The following is a 16,334-nucleotide window of genomic DNA, read 5'->3' as shown; positions in this document are numbered from 1 at the left end:
GAAAGAGAGTAAAAGCTCTGTAAGTATATCTGGCCATGGATATGAGCAGTGGCCATAGTGGTGATGACTCCAATAGTCTGGGGTGCATTTGAAACCAAACTGAGCTCTCTAGCCTTTCTTATGACAAACATCAGATTGGGGACATGGCTCAGTCCAGCCATACTTACTAGTTTACAGAAGGAACAGCAAGATGATATAACAGCAAGTCAAGTACATTGGGCCACATTCCTACAGGTCGGAGAGTTTGGAATATATGAAACTCTCACTGCTTGGAATCTAGACTAACATATAAGCCACACAGAAAGACCTGGTAATTTCAGGTTCCCTTAGTAGGTGATCACAGAAGATTTTTGGGTTTCCAGACTGGAATGAGCTTCCAGACAGGCAGAGGGGCCCCATTCTAGACTGCCGGTGGCTGAAGTACCCTTTATTCATATGTCCCTGGATGACTTTTTCTGCATTTTTTTCAAAGACAAGAGGCTTATTTTAATGTCCCCATAATGAAGCCAAATCTGAGGATATTATTAAGCTTTTTATAGATGAGTAAAACTTTCAACTTTGAATGTATTTTAAGTTATTTTAAAAATCAGTGGTTTTCTGTTTGAGACATAATTCTCATAAAAATGAAAATAAATAAGCAGATTTCAATGAATGGCTGACAAAGTGAAAAGCAACACTTTGTTTTAAATATTGATACTCGGGAGTTGAAATTAGGGAAAACAATGGTTCAATTTTAATGTGAATAACAATCCGTTTAGCCCAAGCGAAGAAGAAAGAAGCAGACTGTGAGCAATAACTTTCCTGGCATTTAAGATGGATATATGCACTTTTTGGCATCTGATGAAAATTGCATGTCTAATTCAAAGTTATTTCATTTTTCTTAGCAGAAAACATAGGACTCAGATTCAAATATATTGTCCTAATGTTTAGACAGTGTTTGGTTTGTCTTTCTGAAAGCATACATATTCTTTTTGTTCCCTGAAAATTACCTCAATGCATCACAGAACAGAAATAGAAAGGATCTCTACTTGGTATCTCAACGGTTTCCTTTGTAGTAAAGCACTGTCAAAAGACCACAGGTGAGAACCTGGATCCCACACTAGCTAGAATTCATTCAGTAGGGAAGCAGCATGCTAAGACTAATCGAAAGAAGTCTTCAGTGGCTATATAGACATCAGGCAAAGTAAATTTTAGGAAAAAAAATATTATCTGAGAGACAGTGGATCATTTTACAAGGATAAAGGCATCAATTCATCAAGAAAGCATAACAATATTATACTTTGATGTACTAGTAACAGAGTTTCAAAGTGCATGAAGCAAAGACTGATATGAAGCAATGACAGGAGAAATCAATTAATGCAAAAATAATATTCAGAGTTTTCAACATCTCTTTCTCAATAATTGGTATAATAATTAGATAAAAATTAGTAAAATATAAAAATACTGGAAGAAAACTATTAACTAAGCTCAAAGTTCAATCAGGACCTACAACAACATAGTGGGGAAGAAAATGAGAGACAGAATAGCTGCATAGAAGGGATCACTAGGGAGATTGGCTTGGCAGGGATGTCTGGAGATGGCTGGGAGCAAAGAAGGGAAGATCCTATCTGTATTAGTCATGTGGTGAGTGCCATCGCAGGCCCCAGAGACCTGCTATGTAAAGAACTCCAGTAGCATTTTGTATATTAGACAACAGTGCCACCACCACAATGAGGACGCCCATGAGCCAGAACAGGTGCTGCATTGTCTTCTGTGAGGAAAAAAAAAAAAAAGATATCAGGATGTCCAGAGCAGCCTTGACCACTAAAAAGCTCAAAAACCTTCATCACTGCTATGGACAATCATGGCCGTGGCTCTTGAGGACCCGTGGAATCTTTATTGATGCTGACCTCAGTTAATAGAGCTGCATGGACACTACACTGCTGAGGCCTCCCCCAGAATAAGAGCCACCACATCCCACCCAATACTGGAGAGTGATCAATGGGTCTCGAGTAGATATCAAAGGAGCAATTGAAGTGTATCTTGAGATAAATGAAAATGAAAACATCATACCAAAACTTACGGGATACTGCTTATGGGAAGCATTTCTAAGAGGGAAGTTTATGGTATAAATGCCTACAAGAAGAAAAAAAGACAAATCTCAAATAAACATTCTAACTTTATACCTCAAGGGACTAGTTAGAGAAGAATAAAGTAAGTCCAAGGTTAGCAGAAGGAGAAAAATAACAGAGATAAGAGTAGAAATAAATTAAATAAAGACAGAATAATGATGGAAAAGATCAACCAAACTAAAAGTGGTTTCTTAAAAAGATAAACAAAGAATCTTTAGCTAAACTAATGAAAAGGTAAGAAGACTCAAATAAGAAGTGATAAAAGTGACATTATGATATTGCAAAATACAAAGCATTACAAGAGACTGCTATGAGCAATTATACACTAAGAAATTGGATAACCTAGAAAAAATGGATAAATTCCTAGAAACATATAAAACTGAAAAGACTGAATCATGGTGAAATAGAAAACCCAATGTCTGGGTGCGGTGGCTCATGCCTGTAATCCCAGCGTTTTGGGAGGCTGAGGCGGGCGGATCACCTGAGGTCAGGAGTTCGAGACCAGTATGGCCAACCTAATGAAACCCCGTCTCTACTAAAAATACAAAAAAAATTAGCCGGGTGTGGTGGCGTGTGCTTGTAATCCCAGCTACTCGGGAGGCTGAGGCAGGGAGGGGAAGGTTGCGGTGAGCCGAGTCACACCACTGCACTCCAGACTGGGTGACAGAGCAAGACTCCAACTCAAACAAAAAAAAAAAAAGAAAGAAATAGAAAATCTAGATAGACCAACTAATAACTAGTAAGATTACGTCAGTTAAAACAATTCTAACAATGAAAAGCTCAGATCCAGATGACTTCATAGGTATATTCTAGCAAACTTTTTTTTATAAAAGTATTAATACCAATTCTTCTCAAACTCTTAACAAAAAGTTGAAGGAGAGAGCCCTTCCAAATTTATTCTATTGTCCATTCAGTATGATGTTGGGTGTGAGTTTTTCATAGATGGCTCTTACTATTTTGAGATATATTTCTTTAATACCTAGATTGTTGAGGGTTTTTAACATGAAGCGATGTTTAGTTTTGTTGAAAGCCTTTTCTGAATCTTTTGAAATGATCTTGTGGCTTTTGTTTTTAGTTCTGTTTATGTGGTAAATAACATTTACTGATTTGCATGTGTGCTGAACCAACCTTGCATCCGAGGGATACAACATACTTGGTTGTAGTGGATTAGCTTTTTGATGTGCTACTGGATTTAATTTGCTGGTATTTTGTTGAGAATTTTTGCATGTTAATCAAGGATATTGTCCTAAAGTTTTTGTATTTTGTTGTGTCTCTGCCAGGTTTTTGATTCTGGATGATCCTGGACTCATAAAATGAATTAGGAATGAATCCCTCCTCCTCAATTTTTTTGTAATAGTTTCAGTAGGAATGATATCAGCTCTTCCTTATACATCTGGTAGAATTTGTGAATCCATCTGGTCCTGGGCTATTTCTGGTTGGTAGGCTTTTTATTATTGATTCAATTTTGGAACTCCATATTGGTCTGTTCTGAGAGTCAACCTCGTAGGTATATCATCCCACAGCCTTCTGGTGTTCATTGCTTTTGATGAGATACAAGCTGTGAATTTTATCCCAGATTACTTATACTTGGGGAGTTGCTTCTCTTTATTCTTCCTGGATTTCCTCTTTGTTTTTGACTTTCAACAGTTTGACTATAATATGTCTTGGTGTAGATCATTTTGTGTTTATTCTACTAAAGATGTATTTAGCTTCTCAGATTCATGTCTTCACAAGGAAAGTTTTCAGGCATTATTTCTTCAAATATTCTTTCTGCTTTATTTTTTCTCTGTCTCTCCTCCTGTGCTACTTCAATTATGTGCATGTTGGTACACATGATGGGATGTCCCACGGATCTCTTAGTTTCTGTTTATTTTTCTATTTTTGTTTGTTTCTGTTCCACAGTCAGATAGTCACAATTAACTTATTCCACACTCACTGATTCATACTTTCACTTCCTCAAATATGTTGTTGAATCCCTTGATTAAATTCTTCATTTTAGTTATTTTACTTTTAATTACAATTTCCATTTGGTTCTACATTTATTAGGTTTCTTTCTATAATTTCTACTTACAAAATCTGTATTAATTAATCTGTATAATTAATCTCTATGTATTAGTCCATTCTCACACTGCTATAGAGAACTGCCTGAGACTGCGTAATTTATAAACGAAAGAGGTTTACTTGTTGACTAGTACTGCATGACTGGAGGGTCCTCAGGAAACTTACAGTCATGGCAGAAGGAAAAACAAACACATCCTTCTTCACGTGGTGGCAGGAGAGAAAAGTACCTGCAGGGGTACACATAAAACCATCAGATCTCATGAGAACTCACTACCGCGAGAACAGTAGGGGGAAACCACCCGCATGATTCAATTCCCTCCTACTGGGTCCCTCCAAAATACATGAGGATTATGGGGAGTACAATTCAAAATGAGATTTGGCTGGGGACCAAGCCAAATTAGCATTCTACCTGGTTAAACATCATTCTAATGGTTTTATTTAGTTCTTTGTACATGTTCCTTGAGCTTATTGAATATATTTAATGTAGTTCATTTAAACTCTTTTTATCCTATGTGTGGGCAATAAATTTTTTTATTTCTATACCTCGTATTTTGTATTCATAACTGGACCTTTTAAATATTATAATTTGGCAGCTTTGGAAATCAGATTCTTCTCCCTCTTCAGGGTTTGTGGTTGCTGCTGCTTGCGTTCTTGTTAGTTGGTGACTTTTTTTCTTTTTTTTGAGATGGAGTCTTGCTCTATTCCCCAGGCTGGAGGGTTGGAGTGCAGTGGCACAATCTCAGCTCACTGCAACCTCAGCCTCCCAGGTCAAGCAATTCTCTTGCCTAAGCCTCCTGAGTAGCTGAGATTACAGGCACATGTTACCACACCGGGCTAATTTTTGTATTTTCAGTAGAGACGGGGTTTCATCATGTTGGCTAGGTTGGTCTAGAAATCCTGACCTCAAGTGATCTGCCTGCCTCGGCCTCCCAAAATAATGGGATTACACGCGTAAGCCACCATGCCTGGCCATTGGTGACTTTTTTGAACTTAGTTTGTATAGTTTGTATTATTTGTTGTATGCGGCCACTAAAATCTGTGTTCCATTAGCTTAGTGATCAGCAAGTGATTCAACAGAGGTTATCTAAAATGTTCAAAACCACACAAAATCTTCCAGTCATTGTATATCGGTTCTGTGGGTAAGTTGAGGCATGCTTTCAACTCTCAGACAAGCAGTCTATAATTTTGTTTTAGCCTTCTCTTCTTGCCTGTGCAGAATCTGAAGGTTTAACGGAGGAGAGATCTTAAGGCTTTTTAGTTTTTTTTGAGCATGCACCCAGCCCTTGGCATGTCATGGCCTTTTAGATTCTTGGGATATATGGAAGATCATTTTTATATATGTATATATATATAAATATATGTATATATGTGTATATAAATAATATATGTGTGTATATATACACACACGTACATATAAAATATTGTATATAAAAAATATAGAAAATATATATATATATTTTACCTCAAATCATCTCATTCTCAATTCTCTCATTCCAAGCTTTTGGTTTGTCTATTTTTTTTTCAACTTTTATTCCTTTCCACAGGCAGCAGTAGCTAATACACTTTCTTTTAAATATATTTGACAAATACCCTCTCACTAGCTGCTTCATCACTAGTAGAGTTCCAAGTGGGATAAATACAAGTCCTTTGAAGAGTTCCCAGACAGATCAAGAGAAACAATTACAATTCTTTAAGAATATAGTCTGTTTTGCTTTATTTGGCATTAGAAAAGTATAGTAGAAATGGGCTGTTGTCTGCAAAACTACTTCTGAATTCAGGAGTAGTTTTGGATCACAGTAAGATAACATATTATAAAACTCTCTTATTCAGATTATTTTCTCCACCTTGATTAAGCATTCACCTCGTTGTGGAAATTTCTATGAATCTGAAGAGTTCTGGTACAGTCAATTCTGAAAGTTTTTCCCAGTTTCTTTACTCATTTTGTGGAGTAACAAGATTTTTGGAGTTTCCTACTCCATCACTTTTGCTGATGTCGCTTACAAAAGTTTTAATTGCTTTTATTTTTAGTTGGTTTTGGTTACCAATGATTTGCTAGAACATTAAGTTTTCAATAGTTCAGAACGCAGTTGTTATAAGGAAGATTAGATCAGGGAATAGTTGTCGTTCAAGTGCTTTCAAGTACCAGGTGATTTGTTAATGTGTGAGGCAGGATGGAAGGAGGGAGAAAATAGGAAGTGAAAAGATCATTGATGAGCTTCAGAATATTTCCATTGTAAAGAATTTCAAATCCAGTTAAAAATGCTACATCCAGTGTAAATTATAAATTAATAAATTAATAAATACGCACACTGAATTTTGTCTGTCACTTGCCATTTTTGGCATAGATCATGGTTAATGTGTGATAAAAATTTTCAATGATTTTTTGTAGTTTAGATATTATTTGTAACATTTTAATATTCCTAACTTATAATGACTTTCTCATTTTAAGTGCAGAGATTGTGGTATCCTAAAACTTTAGCATAGTTTATGTGTGACAGTTAAAAAAAAATCTTCCATATCATACACAGGTTGATTTGAAATCGCACATTTGTTCATTCCACGTTGTCTGTCTGATTATAATTAATACACAAATTGTTCTTTTAAAAAACATAGTTTGCACACCAACACGGCACATGTATATGCATGTAACAAACCTGCACATTGTGCACATGTACCCTAGAACTTAAAGTATAAAAAAAAGTAGTTCAACTACTTTAATCATAGATTTAAGTTAGAAGAAGAGAGGATTCTTTTAAACAAAGCAATGATTTAAAGTCCCATCATCAAATTGTGTCTGGTTCAAAATGTCGATAAAGAAAAGTACCTTCTCTGTCCTTTCTTTTAAAACAGAGATTTTTTACAGTTTTATCTTCACAGCAAAACTGAATGGAAACTACAGAGAGTTCTCCTATATTCTCTCCTTGCCACATACAGCTTCCCCCACCATCAATATCTCACACCAGGGTGCTACATTAGTTACAAGCATTGAACCAACACTGACACGTCATTACCACTCAAACTCCACAGTTTACATTAGGATGCACTCTTGTTATGTATTTCATGGGTTTTGAGAAATATATAATGACAGGTATTTACCATTATAGTATCAGACAGAAGAGTTTCACTGCCTTAAAAGTCCACTGGGCTCCACCTATTCATTCCTCCCGGCTCCCTCCCCAGGCAACCACTGATCTTTTTAGTCTCCATACTTCTGTCTTTTTTAGAATGTCACATAGATGTAATTATGCAGTATTTAGCTTTTCCAGATTGGCTTCTTTCACATAGTAATATGCATTCAAGTTTTGTTTACATCTTTTTATGGCTTGGTTGCTCATTTCTTTTTAGTATTGAATATGTTCCATTATCAGATATACCAGAGTTTATGTATCCATTCACCTATTAAAGAGCATCTTGCTTTCATCCAAATTTTGACAATTATGAATAAATCTTCTGTAAACATATGTGTGCAGATTTTTTTGTGGACTTAATTTTCAATCCAGTTGGGCAAATACCAACGGGTACCATTGCTGGATCATATGGTAAGAGTATGTTTAGTGTTATAAGAAAGTGTCAAAATATCTTACAAAGGTGTTGTATGATTTACATGCACACCAGTAATGAATGAGAGCTTCTACTGTTCCACATGTTTGCCAACATTTAGTGTTGCTAGTGTTTTGGATGTTAGTTATTCTAATGAGTTTGCAGTGATATCTCATTGCTTTAATCTGCAATTCTTTAATGATGTATGGTGTTTACCATCTTTTTATATGCTTATTTGAAAAATAGAAAATGTGTTACAAATTTGTCATTCTTGCACAGGGGATATTCTAATCTCACTGTGTCACTTCAATTTTTGTGTATGTGATTCCAAAGTGAACACTGTTATGTTTTTTTGATTCCCAAGTTAAAGGATGGGTTAAAACAAACAAGTAATAGGTAGTGAGTATATGACCTGGAGTTTGCCATTGGTGGAAGAGCCATGTCTGTTTGGAGCCAATGGAGTTTGCCACTGATGGAAGAGCTGTGAAATAGAAATGAGATCAGAAACCTGTGAATGGAGCAAACAGATTAAGAGACATGTGGGAATACAGAAGAGAGAGAGAAAAAAAAAATGTAGGAAGGAGAAGGTGTGTCAGCCAGAACCAAAAAGGCAACCTAGCTTCAATGTTGGCAGGTATAAAATAGGATAGATTTTGAGGTGGAAGTAAACAAATATAAGGGGATAAAGGAAGCTATTGGAGCTTGGTTTAAGAAACACTAAGCAGGTTGTCTCCCAATACTTAACTCTTTCATCTTTCCCTCAAGCCAAGTTTATACAGAATTTAGAAATATCGATTTTAAAGTGCTGGACATTTTCATTTTTCTCAAGCCAAGTTTATACAGAATTTAGAAATATCAGTTTTAAAATGCTGGACAAAGTTGTGAATCCACATTTATAAGAAATGATTTAATTGTTTAAGGAGGAAATATTATTTTAAACTCACAACTTGAAACCTGGTATTTCAGATATGTGAGATTTTTTAAATCATATTCTAGGCACTGTTTTGTCACTTGGAATAAAAAAGGGAACAAAGCTAATACCCAGTCTTCAGGGAAGTTGTATTTTAGTGGCAAACAATTAAAATATGTATAAAATTTATAGGATGTAGGGAAATAAAGCAAGGTAAGCAGAAAAGGAAAAAGTAATTTCTTGGTTCTCATTTTTGGTTATCACTCATTATTATTTTTGTCTTTAATGCATGTGCTAAACACAAACATTCCAAAATTAGTTCTTTGCTACCAGTTGAGAATGATTCATTATCACATGGAATTTCAACAGGCTAACTTCTAGCTTCAGATTGTATTTGGAAACAAAACCGTATAAGCAATGCAGAGAATGAAGACAAAAAATACTGTTCTAAATAATTTGGGAATTTTTATTTTCAGTTTTCATTTTGCACTACATCATTTAGAGTTCAAATTCATGGGCAAATTGAGAAGTATAATTATGTGATAGCATAATCAAGACTGGTTTTTCCTGCTAGATTTTCAATTAATCACAGTTTTAGTTTAAAAGTTATATTCCCCCATCTTTTCTACTATACTATTTCCTAACAGCTAGTTATAAGTATATCCTACCTACATTTTATAAAGTCATATTTATAAAAAATTTTTATGTACTCTTGACAGGAAAATCAAAAACTATACACATTTTTCAGAAATTTGTGTTTACGTATTTAACTAAAATATGGATTAAAACTGCTGAATAGAGATGTTAAAATGGTTAAACCAAATACACTATGATGAAAAAAAGCTACCACAGCAACTTAATTAATAATTTAAAAGATTTTCATTTTAGTAACACCTCCAGGGCCTTATAATCCACGTTTCTTTTTAGTTATAGGTATTCTTATTCAAAGTTCTCATGTGTCCATTTATCAGTTTTAAACCATAAAGTCATGTAGTAGTTTGGTAGTAGTTTGCCAATAACTGTCTTCAAGCATAATTTTCCATTTTGTTGTTATTGCCACAGAGACATCTGAGACTTACGCATTTAAAAAAGACCAATGATCAAGGGGCTCTAAAGTTCATCAGAGTGGTCCAAAGAAAGGATACTAAAACAAAGGTGGAGGTATTTAAATGACTTTCCTAAGTTAAAATTAATTTAAAAATCTTTAAAGCTATATTAGTACATTCAAGCATAGTTTTTAAATTGCAGAACAAAAATACTATTTATTGTCATAAAGACTTTAATTATAATCATGAAGATCAGACACTAAATAATCTATATTTTGACAGACCATTAAGTAAAGGTTCTCAATTTATAACTCTTTTGGCTCAGAAAAGATGGAATTTCAAAATAACGTATTGTCTACTTGCAATAAATGTGATATGTAATAAGAGGAAAGTATTTTTAAGCAATGGTTGCAAAAGACTTTGATTCAATCTAGATAAGACATTTGGTAAACATCTTCAAGCTTCCTCTTTTACTGATTAGATTTCTTGCCTTTTTGTACTTGTCTCAGGGATTTGGATCTGATATCTTGGGGAAAAGAAGGATCATTTTTCAGCCTGCAACAGTATGTGAATTATATCTCAACAGAGCTATTTTTAAAAATAGGCAGAATATAATGTTAAGTAAGTAATATACATTTTAAAAGTTATATTTATGGTATAGTTTCAAGAAGACTTTAAAGACATACCAATCAATTGATAACTTTGTTTTGATCTTGATTCAAATGGACCAAAAGTAAAAAGACATTTTCGAAGCAAATGAAGAAAATTGAACATTAACTGAATGCTAGATAAAACTTATTGAAAGTGATAACGGTATTATGGTTATTCCTTTTAAATCCTATCTCTCAGAGTTTGTTTGTTTGTTTGTTTGTTTGCTTGTTTCGAGACAAAGTCTCGCTTTTTCGCCCAAGCTGGAGTGCAGTGGCGTGGTCTCGGCTCACCACAACCTCCGCCCCCCAGGTTCAAGCGATTCTCCTGCCTCAGCCTCTTGAGTAACTGGGATTACAGGAGCCCACCACCACACCCAGCTAATTTTTTGTAGAGGTGGGGCTTCGCCATGTTGGCCAGGCTGGTCTGAAACTCCTGACCTCAAGTGATCCACCCACATTGGTCTCCCAAAGTTGTGAGATTACAGGCGTGAGCCATGGCAGCTGGCCTAGAGTTTTATACTGAAGAGTTTTCAGATGAGATAAAGTGATACCTGGGATGTGGTTTTAAATATTCCAGCAAAAAAAAAAAAAAAAAAAAAAGGTTGGGTAGATGAAATCTGAAAGGCAAATGTGGATGGCTGTTTAATCTAGGTCATTGGTACCTGGGAGAGGTGAGCTGGTGATTTTACCACTCTCTTCATTTGTATCTGTTTGAAATTTTTTCATAATAAAAGTTACATTAGTTGAAACAAGCTCAATTTTCTTTTCTTTTTTTTTTTAAAAAAGCTGTTCAACATTATTGATCATCAGAGAAATACAAATCGAATCTACAATGAGATATCATCTCACTCCAGTCAAAATAGCTTTTATCCAAAAGTCAGGCAGTAACAAATGCTGGCAAGGATGTGGAGAAAAGAGAACCCTTGTCTACTGTTCTTGGGAATGTAAATTAGTACAACCAGTATGGAAAACAGTTTGGACATTCCTCAAAAACCTAAAAATAGAGCTACCATACAATTCAGCATTCTCACTACTAGGTATATACCCAAAAGAAAGGAAATCAGTATATCGAAGAGAGACCTGTGCTCCCATGTTTGCTGCAGCACTATTCACAATAGGCAAGATTTATAAGCAACTTAAGTGTTCATCATCAGATGAGTGAATAAAGAAAATGTGGTACATACACACAATGGAGTACTTGTTCAGCCACAATAAAGAATGGGAACCTGTCATTTGCAACAAGAGATGGGTGATACTTGAGGTAATTATGTTAAGTGAAATAAGCCAGGTACAAAAAGGCAAACATAACACGTTTTCAATTATTTGTGGGAACTAAAAATAATAGAAATAATAGATATGGAGAGTAGAAAGATGATTACCAATGGCTGGAAAGGGTAGTGGTTGGGTGTGGAAGAAAGCGGGTATGGCTAATAAGTACAAAAAATAGAAAGAATGAATAATACTTAGTATTTGCTAGCACAATAGGGTGATTACGGTAAAAAAATAATTTAATTGTACATATAAAAATAGCTAAAAGAGTATAACTAGATTGTTTATAACACAAAGGATAAATGCTTGAGGGGAATAGATACCCCATTTACCCTAATGTGATTATTATGCACTGCATGTCTGTATCAAAATATCTCATGTAACCCATAAATATATACACCTACTATATACCCATATTAATAAAACATTCCTTGGCTAAATAACATAATAAATATAGTAAACCTGGAAAATATCTAAAGAAAATAAAATAATAGACACAAGAGTATATATTTCATTTATAAGAACATATATGTCAATTACAAAACTCAATTATACTCATTAAATATGAAAAGGCAAACACTTATAACAAGTTCTCATTTTATACTGAGAAAAAGAAATAGCAAAAGCTAAATGATAATCTGTCCAACCAAATGGAAATTTTAAAATTATATTAATGTATCAGGAATTTAATTGAAAATATATTAATTTAAGCAATATGAACTGACTCCAATAATGTGCTCTAACCTTTATCTATTAATAGAAGATAGAGATGGGTATTGTTGATAAGGAAATCACACAAAAATAATATAAGGCAGTGACTAAACACAGAAAGTGGGACTGGGAAAATGTGAATTACAAAGTACAAATGAGACTCTTGGGCACCTGGCTTCAAGAATGGAGCAATGGTCTTCTGGTGCAACTATTTAAATTGCTATATCAATACATGACAAATCATATAAGAATCTGATTCTACAATGTGGAAGAGGTCTGATTGTGGTACTTGTAAGTCACAAATACATGACAACACCTAAAAAGTAAGATATTTATATGTTCCTCATATGTTTTCTCATCTTGAAATCTGCTCCGCCTTCAACATCAACTCTGATGTCAACTCTGACTCGTCTATTTCTTTCACACTGTGTCTTTGTCTGGGCTGCTATAACAAACTCCATAGGCTGAATAGCTTATAAATAACAGAAATTTATTTTTCACACTTCTGTGGTTTGGGAAGTTCAAGATCAAGTTACCAGCAGATTTAACATCTGGTGAGAGCGTGCTTCCTGGTTCATAGATGGACATCTTTTTGTTCTGTCTTCACAAGGCAGAGAGGAAAGGATCTCTCTGGGGCCTCTTTCATAAGAGAACTATTCCATTCATGAGGGGATGGCCCACATGACCTAATCACATTCAAAATGACCTGCCTGCAAATACCCTCACACAGGGGATTAGGTTTTAGTATATGAATTTGGAATGGGCACGTTTAGTCTATAGAACACTGCATACCAAATTTTAAAATTATGGAACTTAGTTTCAAGATAAATACTGAAAACAAGCAACTCACTATTCTACTTCTACCCTCACAGTTCAAGCCACCTTTTCTCATCTGGACTTCTACAAGAACCTCTTGACAGGCCTCTCAATCTTGCTACTTCTACTTTTGCCTTCTATAGTCTACTGTCCCTCAGTATGTAAAGTGCGATGCTTTTATAATGTATTTCAGACTATATTGCTTACTTTTGCACTGGTCCACTTTCTCACTTAGAGTAAAACCTACATGGTTTATCATGCCACATGAGGTTCAATAATATACACGTGGCTCATTTTCTCACTTAAGTGTCTGCTCACTTGTTACTTTGAGAGGCATCCACCTGACTGATTTATTTTCTTCCTAGTACTCAGTATGATGTCAATTTTCAAAACTATGTTATGTTTGTTTTTCTCTAGAAAATAAACTTCACTAAACCAAGGACCTTAGTTGTTCACAATTGGATTCTGCAGGCCTAGAATACTAGTAATTGAGGTTTTAAAAGTAACGGTAAAAACCGCAATTACTTTTGTACCAACCTCTAGTACTTGGTTCTCAGCACATATTAAATATTTATGTCTGGTTGCTGGAATTATGAGTGAATTTTTAGGCATAAATATTTAAAATATTTTAAAAGATAGCAAATTAACAAACCAAAGTAAATCATGGAAAGAGAATCAAATGAAGATAAAAATGTTTTATTAAAAATTTATTTAACAATATTACATATTTATTTTGGAGAACTAATGCACATACATGGTAAAATAATCTAAACTACAAACACAGTACAAAAGATAACAGTGGCAGCCAGGTTACATGAAAGACTAAAAGGCAGGCATCAAATTAAATATTAATATACATTGAAAGTGACTTAAATGTTCTCCAACTCATAGCTATTATATTTTTTCTATTTACTGTGCAAAAATTGTGACCCTATAGCTTTCAAATTTTCATGTTACTGTAAGTGAACAGTAAATACTGACTATCATCCTTGTACCATGAATCTAAACACTTGCCAAAGATAGTTACAAAATGGCTTAATGTGATTGTCTGGTCCTTCTGCAATCAAATATGTCTCAGAGGAGAATTATTTAGTGAAAACACAGCTCTTGAATCTTTCAAGCTGAATGCATGGGAGACATAAAAGAAAAATGGATGAGCAGCCACAAGTCAAGCAAAGCCTGGAACCACCGAAGCTGGAAGAGGGTTTTCCTCTAAAGCCTTCTGAGGGAGTGCTGACACCTTGATTTTGAACTTCTGGCCTTAGAACTGTGAGAAAATAAATTTCTGCTATTTTCAGCCACCATGTTTGTAATCATTTTTCAACAGTAGTCCTAAAAAATTAACACAGATGCAATTAGCATTATTTTTTTCACACACTGTGGTAGATACTTTACATACATGGTATTGTAGGAATCCTTCTCTTTGCCCAGACCAACTTAAATATGCCTGGTAAGATCATAAGTTATTTCAAAGAGAGGTACATCTCGTGTATACTTTTGCTTTGAGATAAAGTTTAGTACCTAGATGTCTGGTTTAGGGGAGAAGACAAAGATTACAAGCCATAGAAACAAGAAGCTGGTCTCTGGCTGGGCCTATTGATGGATCCCAGTAGAGAGAGACTGTAATCAGAAGCATCAGGGTTATGTTAGGTACAGGTTCAATTACCCTTTATTTAGTGACAAAATATGGCATATAATATGGAGATATGCATTATTTTCACTTATTGAAGTTCTGATGTCGCTGTGAAATCTGATAGATCAGTTGTGGTGTCTAGTTATTGGCAAAAGACATGAACCCTGGTGAGAAATGGTGGACAGTTACTCTAGAAATGGCATGGTGACACTCATAGCAGGATCAGACTTGTTTGTGAATGCACATGAAGAGCCTCTTGGGTTTCATAAAAACTTTCAAATAAATTATAGAGGAAAATAGGGAAAAGGGAATAAGAAAAGTAAAATGTGAGTGACTGTTAATGTGACAGTATCAAAAACCTAAAAGGCCTAGATAATTTGGGTTTATAATTATCTTATTTAATTATTATAACATCTCTTCTGGGAGACATACACATATGACAATCCAGTCTCTGAATGCAAATTGCAATTCGGTGAGAAAATAATTAGGTGTGGGCTTAATTACTATTCACATACACTTTTATTTAAATATAGTCATCCCTTTCCCTTGGTGTTCATGAATGGGACTGGTTCCAAGACCCCTTGCATGCTCAATTCCCTTATGTAAAATGGTATAATATTTGCATATAACCTATGCACATCCTCACATATACTTTAAATCATCTCTAGATTACCTATAATTAATACAGGCCGGGTGCAGTGGCTTATGCCTATAATCCCAGCACTTTGTGAGGCTGAAGGCAGGAGGATTGCTTGAACCCAGGAGTTCAAGAACTGTCTGAGTAACATAGCAAGATCTCATCTCTACAAAAATTAAAAAACAAAAATAGCCAGGCACACTGTTTTCTGTCTGTAATCCCAGCTACTCAGTAGGCTAAGGTGGGAGGATCACTTGAGCCTGGGAGATGGAGGCTACAGTGAGCCCTGATTGCACCAATGCACTCCAGCTTGGACTATAAAGTGAGAACTTGTCTTCAAAGCAAAAACCAAAGACAACATAAATACTACGTAAATAGTTGTTATTCTGTATTTTTTATTTGCATTATTTTTATTATTGCATTGTTTTAATTTTTAATTTTTTACTTTTTAAATAGTTTTGATTCACAGTTAGTTGAATCCCCAGATGAGGAACTCACAGTTATGGAGGGCAAACTGTAGTTTTGTTTTGTTTTGTTTTAGTTTGGTTTGGTTTTTTGTTTGTTTTTACTATCTTCTGTCCACTAGAGGGCACATGCCACTTGTGTTCATTTCTGACTTCCAGTTCTATTGCCTGTTAGTTCTCAATAGTAAAAAATAAGCCATTTGAAATTCCATCATGATATTCATTATTGAGATAATTTTTATTGTGTAAAACACCACATAGTAATAGCACTAGTGAGAAAAAGAAAGAACGAAGCCAGATGTAGATATTTGATATGCCTGCATACAATCAGAAGCTTGTGGATACATTAAAGATGAACTTTGGCCTGGCGCAGTAGCTCACGCCTGTAATTCCAGCACTTTGGAAACCTGAGGCAGGCAGATCACGAGGTCAGGAGTTCGAGACCACCTTGACCAACATGGTGAAACCCTGTCTCTACTAAAAATA

General features: G+C 34.9%; 1 non-coding gene across 1 annotated transcript; it reads right to left on the bottom strand.

Moving 5' to 3' along the window:
* Positions 1-7,950: 7,950 nt before the first annotated feature.
* On the bottom strand, positions 7,951-8,052 carry LOC112209075 (U6 spliceosomal RNA). Its single transcript, XR_002943753.1, has one exon. It is a non-coding gene; the product is annotated as a U6 spliceosomal RNA (small nuclear RNA).
* Positions 8,053-16,334: the final 8,282 nt, after the last annotated feature.

Source organism: Pan troglodytes, chromosome 3 (genome assembly GCF_028858775.2).
Source record: "Pan troglodytes isolate AG18354 chromosome 3, NHGRI_mPanTro3-v2.0_pri, whole genome shotgun sequence".
NCBI lineage: Eukaryota > Metazoa > Chordata > Mammalia > Primates > Hominidae > Pan > Pan troglodytes.
This window is presented reverse-complemented; position numbering and strand designations above follow the sequence as displayed.